The 20,043-nt window shown below is 37.4% G+C and overlaps 1 pseudogene across 1 annotated transcript in view; it reads right to left on the bottom strand.

The window, feature by feature from the left end:
- LOC309633095 (putative zinc finger protein 487 pseudogene) overlaps positions 1-20,043 on the bottom strand; it is a 276,450-nt pseudogene that overhangs the window by 38,469 nt on the left and 217,938 nt on the right. The gene's annotated exons all lie outside the window — the stretch shown is intronic.

The following is a 20,043-nucleotide window of genomic DNA, read 5'->3' as shown; positions in this document are numbered from 1 at the left end:
CTGCAGTTTCAAGCATCCACTGGAAGTTTTGTAATGTATATGCCATGGATAAGGGGGGACTCCTGTATACCCTTTTATAATAAATGGGTACTCTACTAAGTAAACTTTTCCTGAGTTCTGTGAGCTGTTCTGGCAAATTTACTGAATCCGAGGAGGGGGTTATGCAAACCTCTAATTTATAGCCAGTCATAGCACAGGTAACATAACAATTCATAGCACAGGTAACGGCCTAGACTTGCAATTGGCGTCTGAAGTTGGGGGAAAGGGAAAGACAGGCTTGTGGGACTGAACCCTTAACCTGTGGTATCTGACGCTAACTCCAGGTAGACAGTCTCAGAATAGAGTTAAATCGCACAACACCCAGCTGGTATTACAGCATTGCTTTGTGTGTAGAAAATCCACATATCTGGGTGTCAGAAGTGAAGTAGCTGACAGAAGAGGAGAAATACAGGAGGTGAGTTTTTCCTTAGAGCATGCACAGAGGGTGAGTTTTCATGGGCAAAATGAAACCGCTATTCTACTTTGAAACCGCTTCAGTTTTTCTTAATGATCAAATGTAGTGTCTATGGATATCTAAATCAGTGTTGATCAGAAGAAATAACTTTGCTTCTAGTCCTGAGGCCATATACCTGTTTCGAGAGAGAGAGATAGCCTTAAAATCTTATGTGATAATTCTATCTGCTGAAGATGGGAAAGACAGAAACAGAAGAGCAGAATCTCGGCCAGAACTCATTACGATAAGGGCAGTTATGTAAAAGGTAACTGTTTGTTTTGTGGGTGCGTGCGTGTTTTTAATTTATCTGAGGGCGCCAAAGACTCTCGGCCAGTGAGCACAAAAGACAGGGAGAGCAAGCAATTGCTGTGTGGTTTCTAGCAACCTGCTCTACTCTAATTCACAGAAACCTCCAGACGAATGGCCTCCACAATTCCTCATTTCCAGGTTTCCTTCACAGAGTTAGCAAGTCATACATGCAAATCAAAGCTGACCCCGAAACACTTGGTTTATCTCTGCTGTTCAAAAATATGCCAGATGGAGAAAGACAAAAAACATGCTGAACATCCTTGAGATCTTGCAGACTCACTGTTTGCCCTTCTACCCCTTGTTTAACATCTCCATAATGATGATGATAATTTGACTACTGTTTTCTCCTCAAACACTTCAGTCAGCTTCTCATTTCCCTTTGTGATGCCCTCAAGAATTATCTCTTCTCCTTTATGGTTTCTGGATCAAGTATCTTTCTGACCAAAATTTTTTCTTCTTCTTGATGGGGGAATGTTTGTCTAAATCTCCTGACTTAATGAGGTCTACTTCTACTAACAAGATGTAACATACAAAATATTCCCACATTAATTGTCAAATACAAAATCTTTTATGATAAAGAACATTTCCTATGTATACTTTAGCTAAATTTTTTTCCATATTTTAATGCAATAAATTGGAGCTAGCTTTATAGCAAGTCGTCTCATGTAAAGCCTGTATCTCCCCCCATCCACAAGCCTTACCTATGTATGAAAACTCACGATCAAACTTTCTGTTGTTTCAGTCTCACATATGAGTGTTTAAACAGCTGAATTATTTGGAGTTGCAAAGGTATCCAAAATAAAAATAAAAATAATATATATTATATTATAACCATACATTACAAATTGAACATACAATATTATATTTAATACACAAATTATAATAATGTTCTTAATAACTATAATTATTGTAAAATATAATATGTTATATATGATATAATACTTATTGTTTTAAAAGCAGAAAAAAGGAGTGGAGGCTATATGGGAGGGAGTAAAAACTGGGTTTACTTTAATCTTCTATAACACAACTTAAAGGAAAATTGTAAATTTATAAAGCAAAGAATAGAGTCAAGTGTGAGCCTACTATTTTAAAGTAAGGTGACAAGTACCAGATTAACTAGAATATAATTAAAATGGTTACAGTTTAGGAATAGGAGTGGGCACAAGAGTGAGGAAGTGGGATGGAAGGATGATTTAGTTTCCATTTTATACCCTTCTGTACTATTTGGACTCAATTAAAAAGAAAAGAATGTACTTATTTTATGATTTCCAAGAAATTGAACTGAGAAAGTATCATCACTGTAAATAAACTCCGCACTAGCCAATAACACTTACTTGTCAAGTGCCATGCTGACTTCATTGCTGACTCGATGCCTGACACTGAATTTGATTTCACCCTCATTTGTCAAAGGTCATCACCTCTGATATCCAGCACTCAGAAGGGAGATGAACCTCTCCACCACTTGGTCATGGATATATTAGTACTTCCCTACGTGGCTTTCTACGAGAATGGAGAGGAAGACACAAGGCCATTCCAGCAGCTGTGGGTTAGTGGAAAAAGCACGGGTCATGGATTTAGAAGTTTTGAATTCAAGTTCTGACTCTACTGTGCCATACCCAATCCATCACTTAATTTCTCCTCGATTCAGCTTCTTTTGTGTAAAGGAGGTGTTTGAGATTTGTTGAGGGAATGAATGGAGGTAACAAATAGGAGAGTATTTTTCTGCTGTAAGTAACGAAACAATGGTTAATATAACAGCTTGTACGTCATTTGTTTCCCATGTAACCTGCTTCTTGGCGATCCCTGCAACTATCTGGCGCCACTTCTGACCTCTTCCATTGCCAACACCAGCCTAACAAGTAGCTTTCTCAGCCCAATCACAGAAGTGTTATTCTTTCTGTTTCTAGCATAATATAAAGGAAATGACTGCTTTTCTTTTCTTAGCCCACTTCACTCACATGCAGAGAAAAAATTTGCTCTTTATCTTGTTATGTTTTCAGTCTAAATGATTTACATTACCTAGATGAAACATTGCTATGAGGGCATGAAAGGTTAATTCCTTCCCCTTTATACAGAGACTTGGACACTGTTTTGAATTATCGACCAGGGATGGCTTTCAAGGGTCATCTAAACAGTAAGTTGTGAATTGTAGCCTCTTTGTCTGAGCCTAAAGCCTGGCTGTCTTCTTAAAAGTGGTTAAGTGGAAGTTATCGATGAGAGCTGGAGTGAGATTTGACATCAGGCTTTAATTATACCTTGAAAGGCAAGCAAAATGGAAAATTAAGGCTAATTCAATTGAACAGTTGATCACTAAGCAATAATCACAACAAAGAAATGTATTTCTCTTTCACGCAAGTGCTGCCCACATGGAAGATTAGTACCAGTAATTAGACTTATACCACTCTTCTTAAGGTATTTTATTTAGATCAAGAGAGGGATGTTTTATTCAACCTATTTGAAAATGTGTTTGTTTGGACACACAGGCCTGGGATTTCCTTAAAATGAAAATGAGTGGGAATAGAACTCCTGCATTATTTCATCCCTCCTGAGGACATCAATCTAAGTTCCTGGTCAGCACTATTTATATTAGACAGAGAGTGCAAAACAGAGAGACACCATCAATAAAAATCTCATATTTAGAAATACATTACCTAAGACCAGTTACCAAGCACATTAAAGGTATATTAAAATATACTTAACACATCAACATTTATGCAAAGTGTTCTGGCTATTTAGTCTTTGCATTTTAATCATTAAAAAACATAAGAGTGGGCAGCTTTTATCTAGTCTCCGACATTCTCCTGCCAAATGGAGCTATTTATATCAACTACAGAAGAATTGTCTTAACACCCACAGAATTCAAGAAACTCTTTGCAAGACTGTCACAAATTGACTCTGCTGAACCATATGATGTTGCCAATATTCAACTATTTTTTACCTACAAATATGGTAGCGTCACAAAGACGCAGACACGTTACGGATCACACTTCTCTAATTCTTGCATAAGTTATCAGTCAAGTCCTGCATGAACATTGCTCAGGGAAGCTCTTCCTGGTTGAAGAAACTCAGGGGCATTTATTTTTGGTTAGTAAAGATGAATATTATAAACCTGTGTGAATTCATGTGACTGTTCCCTTTCGCTAAAGCAATTTCAAACAAAAAAGCAATGACACTAAAAAAAACGCTATCAGTAGTTATCTCTGCAGATACAGGTTAATTTTTCTTCTTTACACTTTACCATATTTTCCAAATTTCTACAATGAACAAGTATTTTCAAATCAGAAACATGTTGTTTTTAAAAATTAAAGGGAGCCGAATTTTAAATATCCCATTAACATCTGAAGAGAGCGAGTTGTATAATAAATAAGCCTATTCCTTCAGACAAAACACCTATGAATAATTCTGGAAAATGACTTATTACCACCACCACCCCAATTTCTCCTCCTGTTGACAAGTAGTCAGGGTAGTTGACACTTCCAGTTTCACTTGAGCTGATTTGTGACACTTATTAGTCAACCAATTTAGGAGCACAACGTGCTTTGGTGGTCTAATGTCACCTCTGGTCACATATTAACCTCATTTTGGCTTAAATGCTCCATTTAAATGGGAAACCCTATCCAGCTGGCAGGGGAGTAGCACTTGCTTTAAATTGGATATTATTCTGAATTACAGTCAACGCTGTAATTCCGTGTGATGTGGCTGCTAAAAAGCCGAGGATCTTAGACTGCATTAATAAAAGTGTAATTTCTGCTTTATGGGAAGTAATCGTCTTTCTATATGCTGATCAAGCCACATCCGGAGTATTATGTTCAATTACAGGTCAACATTTTAAGGACCATGGCAAATCAGAATATGACCGGAAGAGAAAATCAGAGTGGGGAGGGGTCTGAAAGCCGCCATCATCTTTGAGGAACAGGCAATGGAAAGCAGACTAGGTATGAGATGACAAAATAGCTGTCTTCAAATATTTGAACTGGTTGAGTGTAAATGCGAGATAGGATTGTTCTATCTGCATTGTTCAGAAGCAGCAAGAATTGGGTTTTCTATCAACATGAGAGGATATTAAAATGGAGCATCTGTTTATCTCCCCTTTGGCTGAGATCACAAAAGGCTGGGACCCAACCTCCAGGTGACAACTATTTCAGCTCTTCCCCACTGCAGGATTTCAGAGCTCAGGGCAACCAAGAAGCTGGGGGACTAGAGCAGCATTAATTTCAGAATTTTGACAACTGCTTGAAAATAGACATTTAACTACTGAAAAGAGACTTTTAATAACTAGTAGTAACCAGAGGATGTTTGTATTTCTACAAGTTACCACAAAAAGTATAGGAGCTGTCTGAAATGTCATCCAAATAGCAAAAGAAAAACTGGCTCCCAAGTATGGGTTGAAAGGCCAGAGGCAGGAAGGAAGAATAAAACTGTGTCATTTATATGGGTGGAACTTCATACAGTAGGTTCTCTCTCTCTCTCTCACACACACACATTCCATGTAAAGGCATAAAGGCATAGATTTCATATCAACATAAGAAATTTCCACCATTAGGCTGCTTATCAACAAAATGGGCTGCCTCGAAATATGGCCCCCTCCCCATCAGTGAAGCCTGGGAAGACAAATGCTAGCAACAGTAAATCTCTGAGGATGCCATCCTCTCTCTCTCTCTATGATACAGTGAGACTCCATGCAGACGAAAGAGAGACAGGGAAGAGAGAACCTAGAGAAGGTATGAATCCCCAGATCAACAATAGTGATTTTGATTTTTAGAAACAGGGAAATTCTCAAGGTCCTGGAGTGTTCAGCACTCTGCTTATCTTGGACCCCTGTCAGAACAGATCTATTCTCTTTAGTTTAGGGTGTGGTCATTCAGTACAAAGACAAGACCCTGATTCACAATGCACACACTTGTGGATAATTGAGGTGTGACCCTAATTTGTGACAATTTAATAAATTCAATTGCAGGTATGTTTTAAAATAATTAAACTTATTAGCAGGCATGCTGGCCAAAATAATTTCATAATTTGATTAATTCTATATAGTGTAGGTTGCTAATAATTAGACAGAGCCATCCAGGGACTGGATCCATTTACTGCTAACCTCTTCATTCAGTCTTTAGATTTGCTTGATCAGATTCATTTTCTAGGGTTGAACTGTGGTAGATAACAACCATCTAACTCGGAATCCCTGAACTGGAGGGAAGGGGAAAAGAATTTTACAAAGATTTTGTGTGGGTTGCATGGGAGGGGGGTAAAAAAGCAGAGGAATTGATACAGATATGGATGATTAGATTCTGATAAATGTCCCTCCTGCCAAAACTGAGTACATGCATCCAAACATCTTTATGTGTGATCTTCTGTAATCTTGCCAGATGTAGAGCTGTCACCTTAATTAGGATGTCAGGGATTTTGGCTTGAGCCCTAACATAAATTAGGCCATGATGAAACAGGAATTCATTTATTCAAATTCATTCATTCAATAAATATTCATTGGGCACTTATCCTTTGGCAAGTCTGTGGCAGTTACTGGGGATAAATTCACAAGTGAAACAGATACAAACCCTCCTATCATAGAACTTACAGTACAAGGGCCCCACCCTTATGACCTCATTTAACCTTTATCACCTCCTCCCAGGCCCTGTCTCCAAATACAGTCAAAGCGGGGGGTGGGGGTGGGGGGGTTAGGAGGAGGGGGCGGTTAGGGCTTCAACATATGAATTTTTGGGGAGGGGAGACAATTCACATCTTAAAAGAACAAAAGTACTCAGCTTAGAATTTTCTGAAAATGAACCCAGATAAGCAAACACTAATCAAAGCTGAAAGAAACAACTGTCATTGCCTTGCCCTGAGATACACAATGGGGCCAGGAAGCTGCTCTGCTAATCCATTTGTGGCAACAAAAATAAAAGTCTCAGAGACCAAATTCAAAGTTTGTTCAAATGATCCATCTTTTGTTAATCATGACGTCTTTTTGATGGGAGCAGGAGGTAGATGGGGGAAGCTGGGCAAAACATCTATATGGAAACTCTTCTCCTGGTCTCTCCCTGAGGAGACCTGCCAGACCTCATTGCAAAGCCCAGGTATGCATTGTCCACCCCTGCCTCCTGCATTGTTAATAGTGAACTGGGAGTAACAATAGACTTTCTGTTTGATAATAAGAGCAGGGGAAGAAGACACCTTCTTTTAAGCAAGATCAGTGTGTGACAAAGCACTTCATTTCCCCAGGACATTGGAGTCATTGATGAGAGTAATGAACTGGGCAGCAGGCACAACTTCGAGGAAGATGGTTGTCCATCTATCCACAAGTGGTGTAAAGCCATTCTGCTTTTTGGCTGGTCGAGGCTAGTGTGCATTAGACTGGCGATTTACAAAGCAACAGAAAGATATTGATTAATCTGCTTGGAGACAATGCAGCATTTGGAGGTCAAATCAAGACTTTGCCCAGCATGCTTTTTGGAAGGTTTCTTTTTAAGAAAATGAATGACATAAACAGTACTCCTACAATGATCAAAAGCAAAAAAGAAATTACTTCCAATCTTGTAATTATAACAAAATCAATTCAGTATCTCCTCTCGTTGTCCATTTGAACAAGGAAATGTCAGATGTCCTAGAACAGAGAATGGAACAAGTTTTGGAACTGGTAAGGTAAAGGACTTCTGTGCACTGGGAAATGATGTAGCAAAGAGTTGTAACATTGTACGTGCAGAGCTAAAGGGATAGTGGGGCTACTGTAGCTTAGGGGAATCATGTGGAACACTGACTTCAACTTATTTTAAACCTTGAGAGATTACTGTCCAGCAAGCAACTCTGACCTCCGTCACCACACTGCTTGTGACAATGCTTAAGTACCTACTAGAGCGCCAGCTGTTTAGCCATATGTCCCTGGGTCACCATCATGCTGCTGCAATTCTAGAGGACTTCACCATGCTTCACTCAATATGCGCTCCACAGCGCCATCAGATGGTGACAAGAAAAACAACAGAAGCATAAAATTCGATCATTGGATGATTAGATTTACTGGTTTGGTTTTGTGGGTGTTTTTTTCCTTCTAGCTTTACTGACATATAATTGACAAATAACATTGTGTAAGTGAAGGTGTACATATTGATGATTTGATACACTTATATATTGCAAAATGATAGCCACAGTAAGGTTAGTTAACACCTCCATCACCTCATATAATTACCATTTCTTTTTTGTGATGAGAATATTTAAAATTAAATCTCTCAGCAACTTAACAGTATTGTTAACTATAGTCATCATGCTGTAAATTAAATCTCCAGAATTTATTCATCTTGTAACTGTACCCTTTGACCAAAATCTGCCCATTTCTCCCACGACCCCATCCCCTGCCCCTTGCAAACTGAGTTCTGCTTTTTCAGATTTCACATATAAATGAGACCATACAGTATTTGTTATTCTCTGTCTGACTTTTCACACTTTGCATAATTCCCTCAAGGTCCATCCACATTGTCACAAATGGCAGGATTGCCTTCCTTCTCATGACTGAATATTATTCCATTGTGCAAGTGTTGTTTTCATATCCTAGCTACTGTGAGTGGCGATGCAATGAATATGGGAGTGCAGATATCTCTTCGAGTTTCTGATTTCATTACCTTTGAATATATACCCATAAGTGAGATTGCTGTATCACATGGTAATTCCATTTTTAATTTTTTGAGGAACCTCCATACTGTTTTCTGTAGTGGCCGCACCATTTACATTCCCACCAGCAATGCACAAGGGTTCCTTTTATCCACAGCCTTGTCAACACTTGTTATCTCTTGTCTTTTTGATAACAGCCATTCTAACAGGTGTGAGGTGATATCTCATTGTGCTTTTGATTTGCATTTCCTTGATGATTAGTGAGGTTGAGCCCCTTTTCATGTACCTGTTGAAAGTCTGTACGTATGGTATTTTTTTGCCATTTCAACCATGTCCTATGAGTTCATTCTTTCCCATCCTTTAGGTAAAATCTCAGGTCAGGAACAGTTTTTAGAAGTCTTTTCAGTCGTAAGATTTATCTTGTTTCTGTAATTAACAATTTCCATCCAGTGTAATCTCAGAACTCTAGATTCTTGTCCCACTTAAAGCTTCTTCCTTTCCTGGCTTTCATCTGCCCTAGACTGGAACCCACAATGGAGAAGATGGGTCTGGCCAACCTCCTCCCTCTTCCTCTCTCCACCTCCTCTTCCACCCCCTAACTGCTGCTCTGATCTCTTTAGACTGGGGTGAAGGAAGGAGGAAAGAAAAGAGCAGACAGGATATACTTGATCAAAGCAATAATGATCTGGGGTTAGTGTTATCTGCTGGGATACCATGTGTTAAAATGTGTAAAAAGCGGATTCTTCCTCTTTTGAAGCACTTAGGTGGATTCCTTAGGGATCCCTTGCTGGGATTTTGACTGAAGCTACTTGGTGAGAACAAGAATTCCTATCTGGCTGCCACTTAGGACCTCCAAACAGTCCCTAGTCTTCCATCTGGCCTCCACACATTGGGGTCTTATCCCCACCTCAAGGAAACTTTCTTATATGATATTCCTTTTCCGATGAACCCAGACCTGCTTCCTTCTTTAGCACCCATATTTGGACCTTGGGAAGTATGCAAATTTGTCCTTCTTTTAGTTGATGAAGTTTAGTTGAAGAGGAATTTGCTCCTCATGCATTCCTCCTTTTGTTGTTGTTATCATTGCAAGTTCAAACTAGAGTGTCCTTTGTAGATTTCTCCTTAGGAAAGCATGGACCTACAGCTTGTGATCTAGTCCTATATTCACTTGCAAAGTACTGCTAGAGAAAATCACATATAGCCATGCAGGCTGATACTGCTAGAGTTGCCTTTGTGTGTTAGCCAAACGTGAGACATAGAACTATATGACAAGTGTTCTGTGCAAGTTCTCCAGAGATTAAAGTGTTAGGATCAAGCAAACTTAAATGTGAATCCTATCTCTACCATTTCCTAACTGACATTTTATGTAACTTACTCTTTAAGACTAAGCTTTAGTTTCCTATTCTTTATTTCCTAAAGAAACTGCTTTGAAATTTTTGAGATAAATTTAATTACTTATTTTCTTTCTTTTTTTCTTTTTTCTTTTTTTTTTAACCAGGCAATAAGATTTAAGACTGTATCTCTGGCGGTGTTAAGTGTCAGCTGCATTACTAACCAGATGTGTTATCTTATGTGTCTTCAGGGCTGTGAATGATGAAAAGACCATATTTTTTTTTCATTTTCTCTTTATGTGTCATATCCATTTAATCAGAATTTTTAGAAGTTTTTATTTCAATGTTTTCTCAACAAAATATTGATGTATCAATTTAACTTTGCATTCCAATTTAATGATTTCTGCTTTTATCATATTCTCCTGTTTTCTTTAGGCAAGTTTGCTATGTTTTACATAACTTCTTGAATGAAGCATTTTAATCACTTCTATCAGTGTTTATTTTCAAATAATGAAAACATTTAAAGCTATGCATTTTTTTTCTCTTCGCCATGTTGGTCACATCTCATAAACTTTGATGCGTAGAATTTAAATTTTAATTATTTTCTAAAATTATGTATTTCTAAATTTAATTTCTTTTTGTCCCAATAGTTATTTAAAATTGTTTGTTTTATTTTAAAAGATTCATTTTCAGTGTTTTATTAGTTTAAACTTCTTTTTATTTCTAATTTAAAATTTCAAAAAATATCTTTACATATCTTGGTGGCCTAGCATATGATCAATTTTGAAATGTTTATAGAATTTTAAGAAAAATACGTAGTCTCAACTAGGTACGTGTGTGTGTGTGTGTGTGCGTGTGTATGTGAGTGTGTTGATATAAAATTGTTATTCAGTTTTTTAACTCCATTAAAATCTTCAGTAATAATTATCCTAGAATCAATTACTCTTTGTATTTCTATTTTTGCTTTCGAATTATTGATGCTATGTTGCATGATAAACTACTATTCCATATCTATTATGAATTATATCTTTTATTTTAAATTTTACTCCTTAATGTTCTAAACCCAAGTAAATTTTGTTTAATTATGCTTTGCTTTAAGAATACAATTGTCCCTTGGTATCCATGGGGGATTGGGTCCAGGACCTCCCTCAGATACCAAAATCCACAGATGCTCAAATCCCTTCTATAATACAGTGTAGTATTTGCATATAACCTACCCACATCCACCCGTATACTTTAAATCATCTCTAGATTACTTATAATACCTAATACAATGTAAATGTTATGGAAATAGTTGTAAATACAATGTAAATGCTTTGTAAATAGTTGCCAGTGGATGACAAATTTGGATTCAAGTTTTCCTTTTAGGAACTTTCTGGAATTTTTTTTCCTGAATATTTTCAATCCACCGTGGATGTGGATGCAAATGCGGAACCCATGGATACAGAGGGCCAACTGTATATCAATTTAACATCACACACTTAAATTTTGCTTTCAGCCAAGTCTGGGTCTTTGTTTTATTACCAAGGTAATTTAAACTGTTTATAATATTTTTATATAATTTTTAAAACTTTTCTTTAAAATATAATTTTCGCTTTTTTCTTTCTTTTCCCTCTCTTTCACCAAATGCCTGCCTCCATTTATCCTTAGTAATCTGAAAGCTATAAATCTTAATCTATTTGTGGTTACTTTTAAGGTTTTCAAAATAGAACCTTATCCTATATAAAGCTAATTAACAAAGTTAAAAATAATTGCCCCCTATATAAAATGAGGAATTTACTAATTTTTATTTCTCTCTACAAACTTGCCTTCCATTTCATGATCTGTATTAAAATAAATAAAATCTGGAGTTAGAATCAAATTATAGCTTCAGATTACTTCTCCATACATAGGTGTTCTTTTCAGACTAATTTTAAAATTAAAACTATATTTATAATTTTTAGTCAAATTTAACTGGCTTTACTCCTAACTGGACAAAATTTTATACTAACACCTTTTTTGTTCCTAAATTCTCAGTGTTGATTTTTCTCCTGGTCAACTGTCTCTCAGCTATACATTATTATTTAATAAATCATTCATGGGTGGTATCGGGTATGCCCACCTGCCTCTGCCTCTACCCACTTCTAAGAATCTTTCTCTCTCCCTTACACATGAACAGCTACTTGGTTTGGTACAAAATCTTGGAATTGGTATTGATGCTAGAGAAAAGAGTGCATTCTGGCATTGTAGAAAGTATTTTCTTTGCGTTAGAAAGATAGCTGCCCATTTTTCTAGATAGGGTGAACAAAAGACCTTGCCTTTTAAATTCCAGGAATAGGCAGTATATACTTGATGAAAGATCTCCTTATTGTCTTTCAAGGTAGCAGCTATGCAGCAGATGCCACCAATGTTTTGTCAGTTCTATTCCAGAGACCTGGTTATAAGTGGACATCTCTACTTGCAGTAGGTTAACTGTCACTCAGAGTTGGAATAGTGTTGCAAATTTTCTTCTCCTTTTTCCATGTATCTTTAAGGGTGTTCACTTAGAATTTTAGAGCCACTGCACCAATAATTGTTAACTTGGTGCTATTTTTCAAGACACAGTTTTAGCCATCTTTGAATTCAAGTTGTCTAGCAGAGTACCTGAAGCTTCACCACCCCTACCCCTCTTCAAGCTTGCATATGATAAGAAAGCACTTAGAGTCCTAGGCCTGAGTCAATTGGGGAAAACATCCAACTATTAGATAACTAAAATTAGGAATGTTTACTGGTCAATCCAAACCAGAATCTTTGAGTTGGAGTCAAAGTCAGGAGCTTGAAAGAGTAAAACTAAACTTAAAGATCATAGGAGCTGCTACATGTTCAAAGGAAATTAGAATGAAAAGTGGATAGGAAACTGAATTTAATTAAGAGTAGGTTAGAAATAAGCAAGTTCTGCGTAGTCCAGAATTATTACCACAAAAGTAATTGGAGTGACATCATCTTAACTTCATTAGTCAGTAGATATATGGTGAGTAGTATTTTCAGGTGCAGAGTTAGAGAGAAATACCTGGTCTAGAGTAGTGTTCCAGTGTCTTCAAAAAGCAGAGCCTGAGATGAGGGTACCTGTGCCAGTGATTTATTAAGAAAGCAGTCCCAAGAGATATCAGTGAGGAAGTGGGACAAAGGCCAGGGAGAAAAGCCAAGAAATAATATAATTTTGGGTAATTTCCAGACCCATCGTAATTCTACAGGAAGATCTGAACATAAATGATATCACAGAATTTGTCCTGCCTCAAGACAAGGAGATGGACTTTCAGACCTGCCATCAGACAGTCATTTGGCTACAGGCTGCCCTTGAGCGGTTGTAATCATTGAATGAATGACCAGCGAGAAAAGTTTTAGGACCCCAGGCAGCATGCAGTGTGGTTAAAAGGGAACAGTCAGTGTTTGGGAGATTAAAAAAAAACAAACAAAAAGTGAAGGAAAAAAAAGAAGATAATGAATAAAAGACAGAAGAGGTACAAAAATAAACCTATCTTCCTCAAAATTATGCCAGATTATTGACAAACTGACTTACACCTTCAGTAGAAACACTTAATATGCTGATTTATTCCCTAACTCAAAAACCTGTCCTTGATTCTTAGAATTTATTTAAAACGATATTAATGTCCTTGTAAGGGGTTTTCTCAGATCAAATCTACTTCGCAATTTTTCTCTTCCTTTTTCATGTCTTTTCTTACAGGCTACCCAATCAAAGCACATTCTACATTGATAGATAAATTTTCTCTCTACTTAAGGCTTTGCATCACCAAATCATTGCAAGCTGGAATAGATCATGATTTTCAGTCATTCACTTATTCACTAACTCAGTGACAAATATTAACTGAGTCCCTCCTGTGAGACAAAGACTAGGAATATAACAGTGAATGAGGCTTGCTCCTTCTCTTAAATTGCTTATAGTAGCGACACCCTCTTCAACAAGTTTATTTTGTGAATTTCTTCAAAAAAGTTTATTGAGCATGTACTAGGTCGAGACTGGGAAATACAAAATCAGTCCATCATGGATATGGCTCTTTAGGTTGTTATAGATTATTTGGAAGTCTAAGAGTGGTAGCTAAGAAGCATTAGACAGTCTCAGCTCAATCTCTGACTAATAGATAAGTTGATAATAAAAAGAAATGGGATGGTAAAGTTAGCATTTTTTGACCATCTACTATATGCCCGGTTGTGTTAAAAAAGAACCCTTTACATATGTCACTTAGTATTAAAAACTTGTGAATTGCGTTATTTTTATCCACATTCAGTAAATAAGGGCACAAAAGCTGAAAAGATAAGTCATTTGCCCAATTTTATTCTGTAAGTGGCTGAAACTGTCTTCAACCTGGGGTATTTTGCCACCTCCTATGTTCTTTCTACTACACCATGTTGTACATTGGAGACTATTTGAAATAATACCCTCCCCATGGTAATTTAAAAAAATGAATCTTTCTGTTAAAGAGTTCTGTACAACTTTTGGGTGGAACAAAAAAAAGTACAGAAAAGGAATTTATAAATGAGATAATTACAGGATTGTTCTTAAACAGAAAGGCTGGGATAACAGAAAACAAACACCACTAAGAAAACAGTTCAGGAATAAAGAAAAAATCTTCAGTGTTTTCCCTCCACTCCTGATGAGCATCCAGTCTTGAGTATTTGAAACTCCACCAAAGCCCTGAACTTTCTGAAGTTCAACCACTGCTAATGATTAGTCAGGCTAATAAATATAAGGTCTGGGTTATCACACCCCCACCATGTGTGGGAGAAAAATCAATAATATCGGCTTCATATTAACTGAAAGCCCTTTGCCTCTCAAACACAGCCTAAGGGTGAATGTGTTTATGAACTGCTAGTGTGGTGAACTCAGTGTTGGTCCAGGGGTCACCAGACTAAAGATATTCCAGAAATACCACGTTGTTTATCACTTTCTACTATATATACTCTACCTAGGTCATAATGAAAAGAATATCAGCAACAAACAATCCAGCCACCCTTCATGTAGGAAGAGGTCAGGACATGTGCCCTTGGAGTTGTTGAATTTCACACAGGCACGCTTGAGCTCATCAAACAACACTACTGAGCAACTAATGTATGCTCGGTGCATATGCTTAATATGTGCTAGGTACTGTGGGAGACACTATGATATATCCTTTACAGACTTTTAATACAATTAGGAAGATCAGTGTAAATATCAAAATCCCAGATTTTTCCAAGAGAGGTACAATTTATAGCATTTTGCCCCATTGATGAACAATGGGTCCTCATTTTTGTTTCAGAATATATGAGCAGCATAGAAATTATATACATACACACACACACACACACACACACATATATATGAAACCAACCAAGTATTCAAGCTGCACAATGTATGTTAGTGACAAATGGCCCTACCTCTTAAATACCTCTTGAATCCATCCATTTCTCTCCATTTCAATTACCAGAATTCACTCCTGGCCATCACCAATTATTTCACTTGGATTGCAGTAACATTTTTCTCATCTCAAAACCATTTTTTAACTCTGCAGAAAGATCTTCTAAGAATGACAGTCTATGCTGGAAAGATGTTCCCTTGCCTTTAGGATAAGTTCCAACTTTACAATATATTTTACAAACCCGCCCAAAAGTCCCACCACAGCCTACCTGTTTAGCCTTACCTGGTGGGGAATCCACCTTTCACTCCAGCCTTTCTGAACTCTTTCAGCTCTTTCATCACTGTTCTTTCTGTCACATCTTAGTACATGCTGCTCCCTCTTACTGGAACTGCCACCCTTCCCTCCCCTGTCCCTGACATACATTTTTTAGATAACACAGACTTTTTCTAGATAACTTCCACTCATCCATCAGATCTCATCTTGAATGTCACTTTCTCAAGGAGGCCGTCTCTGTTTTCTATGTTACATTAAACCACCTGCAGTGTGCTTCCATAATATTCACCCCTTTTCCTGTCAAAACTATCATCATACTTTATTTTTATTATTTGTTAATACTGTTTTCTCTCCATGGGCTAAGAATCAGGTCTGTCTTATTCAACAATATATTAACAGCACAGTGCCTGGCACATTTTAGGAACTTGTTCATTAAATCTGTTGACAAGTGTAGGATGTATTCAAACTACTAAATGACTAGCTTGGTAAGGGCACCACCTCTTTGATGCGTGGGAGCATCACAGTTGAAATCAGCCCTGAACACGTGACCATAAGGAGTTATGACTACAACATTGCAGTGTAGAGTAGTCAGGAACGATTTTATGTATAACAAAAAGTATTTCTCTTATAAGAGATCTGCATATGAACATGAAGAGTATGGGCCCTTTTCTCTAAGTCATTGGCATGAGGTGTTGGGAGGGTCAGTGGCGGGGAACATTTGAATGAGTGAATGACTGAATGCATGATGCTCTGGATGCAGAAGTACTACCTGGAGGGCGGCAAGGAGTCCATGCCATGGTGAACTGTTCTGAGTAACAGACACACTTCCAGGAAAGAAGCCCAAGCATCTTTTCCCTCTGTCCTCTAGGTAAGCATCTGACCAACTGGAACACACCTGCATCCCCCATCCAATCATCTCCTCAGTGCTCATCAATATACACTGGCTATCTAGCCAAGCCCTTGACTATTAACACTGAAAAATTTGAAAACATAGTTTGCACTTAATTTGTCCTGGGATTGAAGCAGCTGGTACACTTTGCTGAAGTCTTATGGAAATGTGCTTTTCTCTGGGAGTTTCATTGACTGAACTGGCTGTAATATCACCATTGCTCGAGGTGGAAGAGAAATGGAACGTGAGTCTTCAGGGAATTGAGAAGGAGGAGACACCAACATTCAAAATGAAAGTTTCCTCCTTAATACTTAGTTATGTCTTGATGGAGTGAACCATGTGTGAACTTATTTACTCTTTTTTAATGAGAGACACAGAAATTGACCCAAGACGTCAAATGTTACTGTAAGGGTTAAATAAAGGGCTCATTATTTAATTATAAAGTTTACTTGATTATAAAAATCTATACAACTTTAGGACTTTAAGTGTAAACAGAGAAAACAGTGCTTCTCTCAGTATTCATACATTATGTCTCTTTGCAGATGCTAAAGTGAATTTGACATAATGGTAAGTAGTTCTAAGGATCTATATTGCTGGGAGCTTTTTCTCACAAGAGATTGATTTTCTAGCACCATCAGCAGAAGGCCCACAAACACATTCCTCTTTTGTTTATCATCCTGTAGGCGTGGGATACTGTGTTTCACACCATCTGAAGACATTAAGCAAACTTTCAGATGTTTAGCTGGAAAAGTTAATGAATTATTTTGTTCTTCATTACAAAATGACTCATCTTGCTAAATAACTAGTCAATAAAAAAAAGTTCAGTTTGAGTGAGCTGGAGAAGGAGAATAATGAAGATAACTATATTGTATCAACAACAGTCCACTGAGGAAGACAGCACTTCCCAAAAAGAATTTGAGTAGAGGGACTTTGGTACTGGGGACCAGTTCCCAAAGAGCTAGGAGGCCTGGAAAGCCTCATGGTGAGGCAAGTGACAGAACAGCAACAGCAGAAACCCCTTATCACCCCTAGGGATGGAGAAACAAATGAGGAAATGTAGTTACCTGAACCAATGAGTTGAGGCCACCCAGTGGGTATTGGAACCACAGCAAGAGCTACCCAGTTGGAGCTGCAATCATGGAGGAGATGACAGCTACCTGGAGTAGAGAAAGGTAGGCATACAAACACCTGCTCCTTCCTTCCTCCAATATCCCACACCTCTGGGTGCATTAGGTAAATCTCCAATGGAAGCCAACAGACCCTGGAGCCTGGGAAATCTAATTAGCATAGCCCAGTACCTTGTAATACAAAGCAGAGTGGGGAAGTGGTGGGAAATGAATCTTATAGCAAACAAGCAGATAATCTGAACACCATAAAAGAAGAGTATATGAGAAGGCAGCATCAGGCTGGGAATTCAAAGGTGGGCCCAAGATAGGCTGTGACTAAGGGGGGCTGACCATAAGTCCAAGTGAAAGCTTGAAGTCAGGCCACTGATAGCACTGTCACTTTCGGTGGTTCACAGAGATTGGAGGAGGAATGAGAAAAAGAGAGAAAGAGCTGGGAATAGGAGGAGAGACCCCTACCATATGGGCCATGGGCTCCAAAAATAATTGGAATATACCCAGAAAATAAGGTGTATTAAGAGGAAGAACTTGGTCCATTAAAGTCTTTTAACTAGAGCAGTGGCATAAACAGAGCTGTGTCTTGGAAGGATTGATCTGATGGCATCACGTCTCCAGGAACCGAAGGGCCAGGGCTTGTTCCAGGGATAGCAGCTCCAGGATTTGTCCTTTTGAGGACATATACCACTCCAGTTACTCAGAGAAGAGAACGCAGATCTCTTGGTAGTAGTGGTAAGAAGTCGTGGCTTTGGTGTAATTCTTCTTTCCAGATATCTGGACCCAAATTAAGTCCAATTCTAAAACTACCAGATTGGATCTTATGGGCTCCTATCAGTCAATTCCAGAACCATCATACACTCTGAGGGTGTTCCACATGGTAGGAGGCAGTTCTCTACATGCCAGGCTCTGGTTTCTCTGTATTAGAGAGTCTGTAGATTTAGCTCTTATTCTCCATGGCACCTTAGCAAAAGGGAATAAGAAACAGCACCACAAACTTCTACTATCAGACCTTGAAATATAACTTGAATTTATGCCCAGAGGTATGCTGTCTCAGAGTTCAGCTCCTAACTTCATCCTAAACCTGGGAGATATTTATTTTGTTTATATTAGCATAAATTTAAGAAAATATGTCTTTCTCCCTAGGGTGTTTGTATAACAAGCTTTATATCCAATTATGGCATATGAGTTTTATCCTCTGAGGAATTTTCAGGGAAGAAAAAAGAAATCTTTTTGGAGTCCAAGGCTTTTAATGTATAAGACTAGCTCCTTCTACAATTTCTAGGATGAAATTGCAGACCACTTACTAACTTGAATTTTATATTCTCAACTGACATTATAACAATAATATTATATTCATCCACTAAATTTTCATTCTCCACTTTAAATTTACAATATAAAGAAAAATGCAAAAGAATATTCAAATGAAAATGTTTTTTCTTGAAGACCAACTGTTTTATAACCTTGGAAACTTCAAACAATTTGCTGTAAGGGTGTGAAGAACTTTGGTGGAAGCAGCTGATTTGCTGAAAGCTGCTGCAGGCTTTTATAATGTTCTGAATTTATTTCAAATAAAATAAAAGGAAGGAGAATCCAAATAAGAGGAAGAATTTAAATAATAAGTTCAGTGATCTTGCATGGTATTCCAAGATTTTAAGCAAGCATATTATAAGTTAGAACAGATTTTGTTTTTTAATGAACACCATCCTGCACAAAGAAATGCACACATCAGACAGACTTAGCTTCATAATGGAAGTGCTCTCTTGACTTATCAGAATCTGTCCAGCTTTGGGGTTCTCAATGTGTTTCGTATATACAAGCTATCACCCAGTTGAATGACTCCTTCTCATGGTAACACAACAATCCTTGGAGTGAAACTGGGTGAAGGAGCTCACATATGTGTAGATATAGGTATTACCTACTATTACTAGTGTCCTATTCTACAAGGAATATAATTTATTTGCTTTGCCTATAAGAAATCTCACCATATGGTACTCTGCATTTGGAATAACTAAGTTCCTTAAAAACTTTTCCTCTTCCTTCTTCCCTTTTTCTTTCCTCCCTTTCTTCCTTTCTCCTCCTTCCTTCTTCCATTATTTTTATTTATACTTGTCCTTGTTCTAAAACATATTAAGGTAGATTCATAAATACATATCATATTCAGTAATATATACTGTTTCAATAATAACATATTGAAATAAGTGGATGAGGTATGAAAACAAAAGGGAAATGACAGTAAGAGAGAAGTAATAAAAATAAATGTGCAAAAGGCACATTGCAAAATTTCATTTATTTACTAAAAAGTGGTCATGAATTTGACTCTGGATTTACTAGACATCTGTACAAGGAATGAATCAAGACCAGTTCTGAATAAACAGGAAAACACAAAAAGAAATTTGTCTCATTGATTCTTATAAAAAGGATGTCGAGTTGTGCAATGAACAAATCATTCTTACAACAAATAGAGTGACTAGCCTCATTAAATTGTTCGTGATGACATTTCTCAACCTAGGCCAGTGACATAATACCAAAGACTTGTCCTGAAAAGAGCAGTTCTATAGGGATATTTAAATTCTTAGGAGTATTATCTTTAACTTAAGTAGAACAAAAACTTTCCCAGAACTATATTAGTACACGGTACTAGAAGTTGTTCTGTGAATGG

Source organism: Balaenoptera borealis, assembly GCF_965194805.1.
Source record: "Balaenoptera borealis genome assembly, chromosome: 8".
NCBI classification, from domain to species: domain Eukaryota; kingdom Metazoa; phylum Chordata; class Mammalia; order Artiodactyla; family Balaenopteridae; genus Balaenoptera; species Balaenoptera borealis.
Note: the sequence above shows the minus strand (reverse complement) of the source record. Positions and strands in the feature narration are given on the sequence as shown.